Source organism: Oncorhynchus clarkii, chromosome 8, assembly GCF_045791955.1.
Source record: "Oncorhynchus clarkii lewisi isolate Uvic-CL-2024 chromosome 8, UVic_Ocla_1.0, whole genome shotgun sequence".
Lineage (NCBI taxonomy): Eukaryota > Metazoa > Chordata > Actinopteri > Salmoniformes > Salmonidae > Oncorhynchus > Oncorhynchus clarkii.
In genome coordinates this window covers 25,861,424-25,872,998 of record NC_092154.1, presented here as the reverse complement: position 1 = coordinate 25,872,998, position 11,575 = coordinate 25,861,424, and positions in this window count along the sequence as shown.

The following is an 11,575-nucleotide window of genomic DNA, read 5'->3' as shown; positions in this document are numbered from 1 at the left end:
CTAATCTCAGCACCTAGAACTAAATATATCACCAGAGACTAGTTGTTTCCTGATAACAATATTTGATGCAGTGACACTGTCAGAGTCCTACAGTCCCACATCTCTTGTCTCCTCCTGCTGTATCCTGTCCACCTGTCTGGCATCTGTATCAGTTCCTTAATGTGGTTACGAAAAGGTAGGATTCTTTGTTCTTCTGATTTGTGTGAAGAGCAAAGGAAGCTGTGATTCCTGCTGTTGTCATTTGCAGTCCTTACCTGTGTGATTATACAATGTGTGTGTGTGTGCGTGTGCGTGTGTGTGTGTTTTCATGCATGCTTTCTGAACTGTGCCTATGTCGCCAATGCGACGTGAGGGCGGCAACAGATCGGTGACAGCCTGTCCTCCCACAATACACCTGGGCACTCTCCAGATCACTACCACATGCCTCATAATTAAACTGCACTCAGACTGCCGTTACCCTCGACGTTTCTCTACTCTCCCTCCCCCTGCATTCCCCCCTCGCTTCCTCTCTGCTCCCCTTGGCAGCATCTGACGCTCCTCACTTATAGCCGTGAAATGGCATTCAGCTCATGTCGAACGCCTCTGGCACTCAATCTCAAACTCACTTAACTGATTCTGTGCTCCCACTCCAAAGACGCCCCTTACCCAACTACAGACGGCTGTGTTGTACAGTAGATGCGCTGTACTGCATGTGCTAAGAGGCTCCGTACAGGACATCTCTTTTTGATCTTTTCATTTTAGAGAGTAATAAGGTGACTGAGATGTTAATATGTCATGTCTTGCTACGCTGTAACGTCTCACCTCCTCCCTAAAAGTGAGTGACAGATTCCCGATCCCAGCTTTCTACCTACAGAGCCAGTCTGACCTGAAAATACCCCCTACGTCTAAAGCCACCTGCCTGTTCCTGCCTGTTCCTTCCACTCCCTCTAACCCTGGATCTGAACACATATGACACCCTGTGCTGTATCTCCCGTCATAACTCACCCCCGGTCCAGATCAGAGTCTGTCTCGTACTGTCCACTCCACTGGCTTTGGTTTACATGGGATACCAGACACAGTAGATGGGAGTCTGAAACAGTGTTATAAGTTATAACACTATGTATTTTTCAAAAGGAGTTTAAATAGATAAATAATTGAAATGCTAAAATAACTCTTGGCCTCAGCTGTAGATCAAAACGCAAATCTGAATGTGACATTAAAAGGGCATATAGAGTGCATTCGGAAAGTATTCAGACCCTTGACTTTTTCCATTTTGTTACATTACAGCCTCATTACAGACCCTTTTTTCATCATCAATCTACACACAATAACCCATAATGACGAAGCACGAATGACGAAGCAAAAACAGATTTTTTGAAAATGTTCCAGGTTTATTACAACAACAAAAAAAGAAATATCACAAAAATATTCAGACCCTTTACTCGGTACTTTGTTGAAGCACCTTTGGCATCTATTACAGCCTTGAGTCTTCTTGGGTATGACGCTACAAACTTGGCACACCTCAAGCTCTGTCAGGTTGGATGGGGAGCGTCGCTGCACAGCTATTTTCAGGTCTCCTGTTTGTGTTGGTTGTTTGCTTCGGGTCGTTGTCCTGTTGGAAGGTGAACCTTCACCCCAGTCTGAGGTCCTGAGAGCTCTGGAGCAGGTTTTCACCTTTACTCAGTACTTTGTTGAAGAACCTTTGGCAGCGATTACAGCCTCGAGTCTTCTTGGGTATGACACTACAAGCTTGGCACACATGTATTTGGGGAGTTTCTCCCATTCTTTTCTGTAGATTCTCTCAAGCTCTGTCAGGTTGGATGGGGAGCATTGCTGCACAGCTATTTTCAGGTCACTCCCAAGATGTTAGATCGGGTTCAAGTCCAGGCTCTGGCTGGGCCACTCAAGGACATTCCGAGACTTGTCCAGAAGCCACTCCTGCGTTCTCTTCATTGTGTGCTTTGGGTCGTTGTCCTGTTGGAAGGTGAACCTTCACCCCAGTCTGAGGTCCTGAGCGTGCTGAAGAAGATTTTCATAAATGATCTCTCTGTACTTTGCTCCGTTCATCTTTGCCTCGATCCTGACTAGTCTCCCAGTCCCTGCCGCTGAAAAACATCCCCACAGCAGGATGAAGACACCACCATGCTTCACCCTAGGGATGGTGTCAGGTTTCCTCCAGACTTGACACTTGGCATTCAGGTAAAAGAGTTCAATCTTGGTTTCATCAGACCAGAGAATCTTGTTTTTCATGGTCTGAGAGTCTTTAGGTGCCTTTTGGCAAACTCCAAGCAGGATGTCATGTGCCTTTCACTGAGGAGTGGCTTCCGTCTGGCCACTCTACCATAAAGGCCTGATTGGTGGAGTGCTGCAGAGATGGTTGTCCTTCTGGAAGATTCTCCCATCTCCACAGAGGAACTCTGGAGCTCTGTCAGAGTGACCATCTGGTTCTTGGTCACCTCCCTGACCAAGGCCCATCTCCCCCGATTGCTCAGTTTGGCCGGGCGTCCAGCTCTAGGAAGAGTCTTGGTGGTTCCAAACTTTTAAGAATGATTGAGGCCAAGATTCATCAAATACAAATTGTTCTTGGGGACCTTCAATGCTGCAGACATTTTTGGAACCCTTCCCCAGATCTGTGCCTCAACACAATCCTGTCTCGGAGCTCTACGGACAATTCCTTCGACCTCATGGCTTGGTTTTTGCTCTGACATGCACTGTCAACTGTGGGACCTTATATAGACAGGTATGTGCCTTTCCAAATCATGTCCAATCAATTGAATTTACCACAGGTGGACTACAATCAAGTTGTAGAAACATCTCAAGTATGATCAATGGAAACAGGATGCACCTGAACTCAATTTTGAGTCTCATAGCAAAGGGTCTGAATACTTATGTAAATAAGGTATTTCTGTTTTTTTATGTTTTATACATTTTCAAAAATGTCTAAACCTGATTTGCCTTGTCATTGTGGGGTATTGTGTGTAGATTGATGAGGAAAAACAATTATTTAATCAATTTTAGAATAAGGCTGTAAAGTAACAAAATGTGGAAAAAGTCAAGGGGTCTGAATGCTTTCCGAATGCACTCTAAATCAGCAGTAACCAGACATACAGTATACAGTATTTTCTATTTGGATAAACTTGACATTTTCAAGAAAGTTTCAGAAATTGTCTTGTCAGAGGTTATACAGTAAAGTGATTGTTAGTTTTAGGGAGGGCTTTAAAAATCACATATAAAACCTGTCAGATTACAGAATCATCCCATAATAACAAGTAATTGTTTCGTTGCCTCTTTAAATGATCCTCATCACACCAAAGATTATATTCATATCCAGCTAAGACTCCTCCTGATGCTTCAAATCAACCTCTGAATGTTCTGAGAGTTAGCATTCTAGTAACATCTTATTGCCTTCAGGTAAAATAGCCTACAGAGTTGGGATGCAGAGACAAAAAAACTGGATTAATTAAGAAATAATGAGAGACTTATCATTAATCACTTTACAACACTATCTGGCTCAGTGTTCAGGATTAGCTAAATGGCCAAAATGTTTTTCGCTCCTTGACTGAGATCTCTCTTTAGACAGTCGTTTCTGCCAGCATTAATGATGAAGTCAACTAGGTCAAGTTAAAGTACAGTCTCTCTTTTCAGTAATTAGCAGAGTGAGTGTTTGCCCGTGACACCCTGCAGGCCTGTCTCTAAGGGGTTTCCTGAAGCACACAGTGATGTATGGCTCATTAGTCAGTGGTGAAGTAAGCAGACTCTTAAAAATACTACTTGAAGTTACCTGACTGCTCCAGGCTTTCACTGTTGGGTTTGTCGGAGATACAAACACAGAGGTCATTAATATACTGTACGTTGAACCACATTAGTGCCTTTACTGTGTGTAGGTTGAGCATTTCATGAACCCAAAAAGGAGACACCTCTAGAATAATTATTGTTCTAATGGCGCTAGGCTAGACCTATATTAGAGTCATGGTCAGACAGTTAGACAGTTCGCTAAAGCCCATCCAGACAGATCTGGAACCAGGATAAGAGGGCAGTGAGTTTGGTTTCCTTCCACTGTGGATTGACTGGTGTGAATCAGATCCAGTCCACAGCCCACCAGGCCCAGTAAACGCACAGTGCAGAGAGCAGAGATCCTATTCAATTAATATGTAATTCTATGTCGCTGAGAGACAAACACGATGGCATCAGATTAAATACACAGCCTATGACTCTGTCTGCACCAAATATCTCCCCATTTACTTCCCACCACCTACATAGAACAAACTGCTGTCTAGAATATCCCACTGCCTTTCCCATTGTGCTCAGTGTGCTCAGTCATTGGCTGCTACGCTAACCTAACTAGAATAGATGACCCACTCCCTTTTGTCAGCCCGCGAATCAAAATCATAGTCTCAATTTATTGTTGAGAGTTAGACTAGTAGAATACAGTTTTTCTCTTGTTATGTCAGTCACTCAATTAGCCCATATCAGCTAACATATAATTTTTGGGGTAAGTTAGTCTAGCGGCCAGCTTTCTAAACTTATAGTAATCATGGTTGAATTACCAACCGGGGGGCACCCGCTCAGATATTTATGTTAAAAACAGAACATTTTTCTCTCCACCCCATGGCAAAATGTGTAAAATTGCATGAAATGAGTTATATAATTGCGAAATCTTCTCTCTGCCCCATGGCAAATGTGTAGAATGTCAGAAAACTTGCTTTAAAACTGCAACATGTTCTCTACGCCCATATGGCTCTCCGCAGTCGAGAGAGGGCCCGTTCAAATAGGTTGCTTGCAAAAAGCACACCACTGATATCACACATCACACTCTCTCTCTGTCTCTCACACACACACACACACACACACACACACACACACACACACACACATATATTCACAGCTTCTCTCAGCGGGAGCACAGTGGGTCAAAAGCCACTCCTTTCCAAGAAGATGCCAATTCTCATTGTTCCTGACCTTTCCTGATAACCTGTTCTGCTGAGGATCCTAATAAAATAGGAATTCTTCTAAGGAAAGCAGCAGCTCTAAAACAAGACACGGGCTCATAACTGTGGACCTCTGTCGGGTTGTTCTCGGCTTGTATTCAGATTGACTACAGCATGATACCACTTGTTCATTGTCTGCGGCATGGCTCACCATGTCTGTGTTCACTTGCTTTTCTATGTCCTTATCTCCCACCTGTTCTAACGCATGCTCTCTCTCTCTCTGTGTGTGTGTGTGTGTGTGTGTGGGTATGGATGTGAGTACGCAGTCACTGCGGCTCCTCATGATGATTTCAAAGTTGCCCTTCCCTGATCTAGACAAAAGGTCAGAAGACAGGCGAGCTATGCCATAAACACACACAGACACACGCAGAGGTAGGCTGTTTTTAGGAAAGACTAGATTCGTGACTGTCTGATGATTGCTGTATAGAACTACAGTGCCTTGCGAAAGTATTCGGCCCCCTTGAACTTTGCAACCTTTTGCCACATTTCAGGCTTCAAACATAAAGACAAACATCAGTTCTTTCCACAGATTCTCGATTGGATTCAGGTCTGGACTTTGACTTGGCCATTCTAACACCTGGATATGTTTATTTTTGAACCATTCCATTGTAGATTTTGCTTTATGTTTTGGATCATTGTCTTGTTGGAAGACAAATCTCCGTCCCAGTCTCAGGTCTTTTGCAGACTCCATCAGGTTTTCTTCCAGAATGGTCCTGTATTTGGCTCCATCCATCTTCCCATCAATTTTAACCATCTTCCCTGTCCCTGCTGAAGAAAAGCAGGCCCAAACCATGATGCTGCCACCACCATGTTTGACAGTGGGGATGGTGTGTTCAGCTGTGTTGCTTTTACGCCAAACATAACGTTTTGCATTGTTGCCAAAAAGTTCAATTTTGGTTTCATCTGACCAGAGCACCTTCTTCCACATGTTTGGTGTGTCTCCCAGGTGGCTTGTGGCAAACTTTAAAATACACTTTTTATGGATATCTTTAAGAAATGGCTTTCTTCTTGCCACTCTTCCATAAAGGCCAGATTTGTGCAATATACGACTGATTGTTGTCCTATGGACAGAGTCTCCCACCTCAGCTGTAGATCTCTGCAGTTCATCCAGAGTGATCATGGGCCTCTTGGCTGCATCTCTGATCAGTCTTCTCCTTGTATGAGCTGAAAGTTTAGAGGGACGGCCAGGTCTTGGTAGATTTGCAGTGGTCTGATACTCCTTCCATTTCAATATTATCGCTTGCACAGTGCTCCTTGGGATGTTTAAAGCTTGGGAAATATTTTTGTATCCAAATCCGGCTTTAAACTTCTTCACAACAGTATCTCGGACCTGCCTGGTGTGTTCCTTGTTCTTCATGATGCTCTCTGCGCTTTTAACGGACCTCTGAGACTATCACAGTGCAGGTGCATTTATACGGAGACTTGATTACACACAGGTGGATTGTATTTATCATCATTAGTCATTTAGGTCATCATTGGATCATTCAGAGATCCTCACTGAACTTCTGGAGAGAGTTTGCTGCACTGAAAGTAAAGGGGCTGAATAATTTTGCACACCCAATTTTTCAGTTTTTGATTTGTTAAAAAAGTTTGAAATATCCAATAAATGTCGTTCCACTTCATGATTGTGTCCCACTTGTTGTTGATTCTTCACAAAAAAATACAGTTTTATATCTTTATGTTTGAATTCTGAAATGTGGCAAAAGGTCGCAAAGTTCTATAATCATTGGATATACTGGATATATTAATTTTAACAGAACTACTTTTAAATGTTCTGCTCTTCACCAGAGCAGATATCCTCTATTGATCCTTATCATAGCAAGCTTTGGGCCGTGGATGATCAACACTATGTGATATTGCTGCTGAGGTTTGATATAGATCTGAGAGTGGATATGCTGAAAAATAAGTTGTGGGAAAGGCACTTTCTTGCTCCTTACGCCTTTTGACTTCAATGGAAATTAGTGATGGTAACTGAGATGTTTGTATGGCCAGCAGAAGTCTAGATTTGCATCCATCAGAGCAGAGGCATATCTTGGTGACACGTAGGCTGATTCAGTGTGTGTGTGTGTGTGCGTCTGTGCGTGCCAGGGTGCTCGTGCGTGCGTGGGTGTGTGTCCACGTGTGTGTGTGTGCGTGTGTGTGCGCGTGCGTGCGTGGGTGCGCGTGGGTGTGTGTGTGTGTGTGTGTGTGTGTGTGTGTGTGTGTGTGTGTGTGTGTGTGTGTGTGTGTGTGTGTGTGTGTGTCCTGCGGCTTGCTGAGACACAGATGCTGGGCTCTCAGTCAGAGTGCTAATTAGCACCGATCTGTTTCTCCTCGGCACTGAAATGACCTTCATCACTGTTCCCTCAATCAGTGCTACTGTATACACTGGAGTTTACACAAACACACACACACACAAACACCATAATGCTGTGCATAGAAAGCACACCGCTAATATCACACTCTCACACACACACACACACACACACACACACACACACACACACACACACACACACACACACACACACACACACACACACACACACACACACCTTTCCTGATAACCTGTTCTGGATCCTAATAAAATACTAAAACTTCTAAGAAAAGCAGCACCTCTGAAATAAGACACTGGCTCATAACTGTGGACCTCTGTCGGGTTGTTCTCGGCTTGTATTCATATTAACTACAGCATGATACCATTTGTTCACCGTCTGTGGAATGGCTCACCATGTCTGTGTTCGCTTGCTTTTCTATATCCTTATCTCCCACCTGTTCTAACTCATGCTCTCTCTCTCTCCCCCTCTCTCTCTCTCTCTTTCTATCTCTCGCTCTCTATCTCACACACACAATGTACTACTCAGCCCTACAAGTCCATGGACACAGAAATGTATGTTAGTGGTCTTTCCACACGCACCACGGCTCTCCGGTGTTATGTCATAACATGCATTCCCCTTCAGTATCTCTACATGGCCTATATGTGGGGTTCCCACAGTGATGATGAATGTGATAGCTGTCGTGTATCAGGCTGTATTTCTGTGGAACGGGGCTAGCCTGTGTCTGGTAGCCCATGGCTGTCCCTCTACATCAGGTATGTCAGCATGCCCACAGCCTGGACCCTACCAATGCCACTGAAGGCTGGCCAACACAGGGCTCCAGCACAGCCATGGAGCTACACACACATAGAGTAGAGAGGCACACACCCACATACACACCCACATAATGCACACATACTCGGCCCCCCTGATGTTAACCATACAATAACCTCACTCACACATACACACACACACACACACACACATTTATCTGTTAAACACACACAAACACACTCAGACACCGTATACACATACTCAGTCTCTCATGTACACACACACACACACACATACACTCACCATACAGAGAAACTAACACACACTTTCTGCACGCAATACACTCAAACACACCACACACTGTGTACTGGGGGAGCCAATGTGAGGGGGCTGTGTTTACTCGTAAACAAATCTATTAACAAAGAAGCTGCGGGCTGCTTCAGACGGAGGACCTCCTAAAATAGCCGAGCTCCTGTGTGACTACTGGGATGACTCCAGCTACTGCCTGCCTTCTGCATGCTACAGCTAGCTAGCTACATCTAACCCGCCGTCTGCAAATGGAGTGTGTTCAAATACTCATGGGAGTCCTGCTGTGGTCCTGAGAGAGGAGAGGAGAGGAGATGAGAGGAGAGGAGAGGAGAGGAGAGGAGAGGAGAAGAGAGGAGAGGAGAGGAGAGGAGAGGAGAGGAGAGGAGAGGAGAGGAGAGGAGAGGAGAGGAGAGGAGAGGAGAGTGGTATTCTCTCACAGGCTGTTGGTTTAACATTCTGGCAGCAGTTTGACTTATTTTTACATGTCTACAGATAGGAGCTGTTTAAATGTTGTTGCTATTTATATACAGTAGTTCTGTACTGTATGTCCCCCGTTCTTGCTTTGTGCTCTTTGGAAATGGAGGAACAAATAGGCAGTGACAGGGTATCAAATGTAAAGATAAGGGTATAGGCAGGGACAGGGTATATAATGTAAACATAAGGGTATAGGCAGTGCCTGGGCATCTAATGTAAACATGGCAGGGACAGGGTATATAATGTAAACATAAGGGTAGAGGCAGGGACAGGGTATATAATGTAAACATAAGGGTATAGGCAGGGGCAGGGTATATAATGTAAACATAAGGGTATAGGCAGTGCCTGGGCATCTAATGTAAACATGGCAGGGACAGGGTATATAATGTAAACATAAGGGTAGAGGCAGGGACAGGTCGTTCAATTTTTATATTTTTTTATTTTTTATTTCACCTTTATTTAACCAGGTAGGCAAGTTGAGAACAAGTTCTCATTTACAATTGTGACCTGGCCAAGATAAAGCAAAGCAGTTCGACACGTACAACAACACAGAGTTACACATGGAGCAAAACAAACATACAGTCAATAATACAGTAGAAAAATAAGTCTATATACGATGTGAGCAAATGAGGTGAGATAAGAGAGGTAAAGGTAAAAAAAAAGGCCATGGTGGCGAAGTAAATACAATATAGCAAGTAAAACACTGGAATGGTAGAATTGCAGTGGAAGAATGTGCAAAGTAGAAATAAAATAATGGGGTGCAAAGGAGCAAAATAAATAAATACAGTAGGGAAAGAGGTAGTTGTTTTGGCTAAATTATAGATGGGCTATGTACAGGTGCAGTAATCTGTGAGCTGCCCTGACAGTTGGTGCTTAAAGCTAGTGAGGGAGATGTGTTTCCAGTTTCAAAGATTTTTGTAGTTCGTTCCAGTCATTGGCAGCAGAGAACTGGAAGGAGAGGCGGCCAAAGGAAGAATTGGTTTTGGGGGTGACCAGAGAGAACCTGCTGGTGCGCGTGCTACAGGTGGGTGCTGCTATGGTGACCAGCGAGCTGAGATAAGGGGGGACTTTACCTAGCAGGGTCTTGTAGATGACCTGGAGCCAGTGGGTTGGGCGACGAGTATGAAGCGAGGGCCAGCCAACGAGAGTGTACAGGTCACCTTGGTGGGTAGTATGTGGGGCTTTGGTGACAAAACGGATGGCACTGTGAAAGACTGCATCCAATTTATTGAGTAGGGTATTGGAGGCTATTTTGCAAATGACATCGCCAAAGTCGAGGATCGGTAGGATGGCCAGTTTTACGAGGGTATGTTTGGCAGCATGAGTGAAGGATGCTTTGTTGCGAAATAGGAAGCCAATTCTAGATTTAACTTTGGAATGGAGATGTTTGATGTGAGTCTGGAAGGAGAGTTTACAGTCTAACCAGACACCTAGGTATTTGTAATTGTCGACATATTCTAAGTCAGAACCGTCCAGAGTAGTGATGCTGGACGGGCGGGCAGGTGCAGGCAGCGATCGGTTGAAGAGCGTGCATTTAGTTTTACTTGCATTTAAGAGCAGTTGGAGGCCACGGAAGGAGAGTTGTATGGCATTGAAGCTTGTCTGGAGGGTTGTTAACACAGTGTCCAAAGAAGGGCCAGAAGTATACAGAATGGTGTCGTCTGCGTAGATGTGGATCAGAGACTCACCAGCAGCAAGAGTGACATCACTGATGTATACAGAGAAGAGAATCGGCCCAAGAATTGAACCCTGTGGCACCCCCATAGAGACTGCCAGAGGCCCGGACAACAGGCCCTCCGATTTGACACACTGAACTCTATCAGAGAAGTAGTTGGTGAACCAGGCGAGGCAATCATTTGAGAAACCAAGGCTATCGAGTCTACCGATGAGGATGTGGTGATTGACAGAGTCGAAAGCCTTGGCCAGGTCAATGAATACAGCTGCACAGTATTGTTTCTTATCGATGGCGGTTAAGATATCATTTAGGACCTTGAGCGTGGCTGAGGTGCAACCATGACCAGCTCTGAAACCAGATTGCATAGCGGAGAAGGTGTGGTGGGATTTGAAATAGTCGGTGATCTGTTTGTTGACTTGGCTTTCGAAGACCTTAGAAAGGCAGATATAGGTCTGTAGCAGTTTGGGTCAAGAGTGTCCCCCCCTTTGAAGAGGGGGATGACCGCAGCTGCTTTCCAATCTTTGGGAATCTCAGACGACAAGAAGGAGAGGTTGAACAGGCTAGTAATAGGGGTTGCAACAATTTCTGTAGATAATTTTAGAAAGAAAGGGTCCAGATTGTCTAGCCAGGCTGATTTGTAGAGTTCCAGATTTTGCAGCTCTTTCAGAACATCAGCTGACTGGATTTGGGAGAAGGAGAAATGGGGAAGGCTTGGGCAAGTTGCTGTGGGGGGTACAGTGCTGTTGACCGGGGTAGGGGTAGCCAGGTGGAAACTCTGGCCAGCTGTAGAAAAATGCTTATTGAAAGTGACAGAGTTTCCTAACCTAACAATGCAATCATAAGGACAGTCATGCAGGTATAATAGGGCATTCTGGACTAGGTTTGAACCCAGAAACATGATTTGGCTTATGACAGTGCTAATATTGCTCTCAAACACATAAAATGACACCCCATTCCCCTCTCTCATTATCCCCCCCATTGGCTGTTTCGTACCACGTTAACCTCTGCAGGACATGTCTGTTTACTGAGGCATAAAGCCACTAAAACAAAGAAAGATGGAGCGGATGGAGCCTGTAAAACCC